Source organism: Rattus norvegicus, chromosome 9, assembly GCF_021556685.1.
Source record: "Rattus norvegicus strain SHRSP/BbbUtx chromosome 9, alternate assembly SHRSP_T2T, whole genome shotgun sequence".
Taxonomy (NCBI): Eukaryota; Metazoa; Chordata; class Mammalia; order Rodentia; family Muridae; genus Rattus; species Rattus norvegicus.
The window spans coordinates 40,606,197-40,609,511 of NC_141542.1; positions in this window are offsets into that span (position 1 = coordinate 40,606,197).

Sequence of the window (3,315 nt, forward strand, 5' to 3'; positions counted from 1 at the left end):
GGAACAATGACTTCATGTGGCTCCTTACAGAAGTATGGTAGATTCAACACAGCACAGTCCAGTCTCAATGTGAGTGGCAACCTCACAAAGGCTATTTCAGTGAAAGACCAGCTCAGTTAACCTTCTCGATTGACATCATTATCGTCAGCAACCTTCAGATTGCATATAACTTTGGGATAGATGGGAGCAGATGGACAGAAGTCCAGGCAAGAGTCAGATGATGATCCCCCTCTCCCTAAAGGGCATGTCAGTATAACTGCTACCATTGCCATAGACCTAGATATCACTGTCGTATCTTTCTTATTTTATCACCTTGTCTATGGTACTAAGCTACAGGGTAGATCACTGTAGCCTTCCCCCCCCCCTTCCATTTCCAAAGTAAAGAGAACTTCTTAAAGAGTTTTACATTTTGAAAATACGATAATACTTGTCTTTAAAAGCATCAATTCTAAGTGCAGAGTTAAAGTAGTTTTGAAATGAGCCACAAAGGTGTAAGAGAAATTGATAGCAGTGCCTTCAGCCCGTGAAACCCCAAGACAGGAGCAGCCCAGCGATACTTAGAAATGCAGTGAGAGTGGATGAGGTGCTGAGCTGACTAGAGGGTTTCTGAATTGCTCAAGTATTATGGATGTGAGACAAAAATCATGAATAGCTCAAATAACACAAAAACAGAGCTCAATATCTTCTGTTCTCTTCAAAACTATCACTTTACCACAAGTGCTGGTAACCTATTTTAAAGCATAAAATGGCATCATTTTGACAATCCTCCGATTGCTTCTACCCTCTTAAGCTAGGTACTGACATTGCCTGAAGGGACTTGACGGGGGTCAATAAAAGAATTACAATGAATTGGAAACACATGTCTAAGCAAATCAAAATATTATGGTGAGAGATATGAAGTTTGGCTGAGTGAAACTGTATGTAGAAAGTTTGCTATGCTATGCCTGCCTCACTAGCAGTTGATAAGGAAATCAGATTTTGGGCTAGAGAGATGGCTCACTGACTGCTCTTCCAGAGGTCTTCAGTTCAGTTCCCAGCAATCACATGGTGGCTCACAACCATCTATAATGGGATCCAATACCCTCTTCTAGTGTGTCTGAAGACAGCTAGCTACAGTATACGCAGAAAAATTTTTTGAAAGGGAAGTCAGATTTTAGTTTTATTTTTCATTTGAATGTCTTGTCTGCTGTATCTTCTTGGGGAAAAAAATCACTGTTCTTTTTTTAATTGGGAAAATTATAAAAGAAGAGAAAAATAAATGCAAAATATCTAGTCAAATGCTGATTAGAGATACACTTGACTACAAAGGAAAAATCAAAGGAAACCCCTGGGGTACCCTTAAGTAGACACTGGAGGAAGAATTGACTAGGAAGTGTGGTTGGTCATAGGTAGAGAGTAAAATGGATGTGAACTTTAGGGTAAGATCCCTGCAAATGATGGCAGAGTAACCTTTTGGATGAGACAAGAAGGAAATCAGTTCAACACAGTTTAGTTAGCCAGTGTTGGGGTGTTGGTTTAAACCCCTCCACTTTGACCCTGGGGCAGTTTATTTTTGACATACTTTAAAGCAGTCCAACTTTGGAAAAAGTTCACTGTCGACCAGGATCACAGTAATGCTTGAGATGTGACCACAGCCCAACTCTTTCACGAAGTACATACAGAGTCCATGTGACCTCTTCCGTAAGAATGGGTTCTATGGTGTAAGTGCCTAGGGGAGGATCTGGTGTGGTCTAGGACATCATAGAGGTAACCAAGCTTCTCCAAAGTACATGTGACATCTCCCCTAGGGGTCTATTGACTGGGAAACATGCTCAAGATAAAGGTCTAGGGAAGAAAAGTCTAGGATAAATATTATGGTGTGGAGAAACTCGGGTGTGGCTTGGCCCTACTGGTAGCAACAATTGCTGAGCCATGAACCAGATCTACTCCCAGTTTGGGGTGGAAACATGCAGACACCTCCTCCTCTAAGGAGATTACCCTGTGCGTTTAACCTTCTTGCTTTTCCTAGTGCACAGGACCACCTCCATCCACTCTACAGTTTAGTTTCAATAAGAAATGTACACATTTAAATTGTTAAGAAAGGGCAATTGAAATACTAGTAAGTTGAAAAAGATTATGGAATGACTATAAAAGCCACAATGAAATGTAACAGAATGAAAGAAGCAGATGACAAGTAGTGAAGACTAAGGCAGGGGTGGTGACAAAGGGAACGACAATTCATAAAACCAACAAAAGAGCAAGAAATAAACAAGATGGCCAAATGCCAACCAAACTAACCAAAACAGAGGAAAGAATCAAATTAATATAACTGGCAATGAAGTGGAGGCAGAATCTAATGAAATGTAGACAATTATGGAATACTAAGGAACATTATACTTCAAAAAATAGGACAAAGGAATTAATAGTCATAAATCATATATTAGCTACACAATTTAAATAAAGAGGCTATAAACAACTTAGTCAGATGGATAACAAGAGGATGAATAGTAATGAAAAGTCTACCAGCAAGAGCATCCCTGAGCCTGGGAGGTTGACTCTCAACCCTTTGAAGAGCTGACATCTATCTAATGTCTCCCAGGGGTTCAGTAAGGTACTGAAGGAATAATAGCAGTCATATTCTACCATGCCTGCATTTCTCTGATATCAAAACCAAGTAAAGACATCACGAGAAAAAGGAAACTATACAACCAATTTCTTTGGATAAATGTAGAAGACAAATTGTTAACTGAGAAATCTTGAGTTCAAGAATGTAGTGTAGTAGAGAATGCCAGGGAAAGTGAAATGCTGGATTGATGTATATTGTTGATGTGGGCGCAGTCATAACGAACACAAGGACTAAGGCTCTGAACCTATGGGAAATTGGCAAAACTTTCCCCATACGTGTCAGGCTTGGAATTGGCAAAGCCTTCTTTCTCTTGTCCAAGTGTGGGTAACTGACCACTGTGCACGAAAACTATCAACTGCAGTCTCTTCCTTACCGATGGTTCCAACCTGATCTGAGAATGTTCCACTGAGGAACCCCTTACAGAGAGCAGTCAACCCATCCCCCTTTGCTGTGCATGGTAACCACACTGAAAGTTGCATGTAGTAGGTGTGGTTCCGTGTGTATGTGTGTGTGAATGTGTGTGTGTGAGTGTGTGAGTGTGTGTGTGAGTGTGTGAGTGTGTGAGTGTGTGTGAGTGTGTGAGTGTGTGTGAGTGTGTGAGTGTGTGTGTGAGTGTGTGTGAGTGTGTGAGTGTGTGAGTGAGTGTGTGAGTGTGTGAGTGTGTGAGTGTGTGTGAGTGTGAGTGTGTGTGAGTGTGTGTGAGTGTGTGA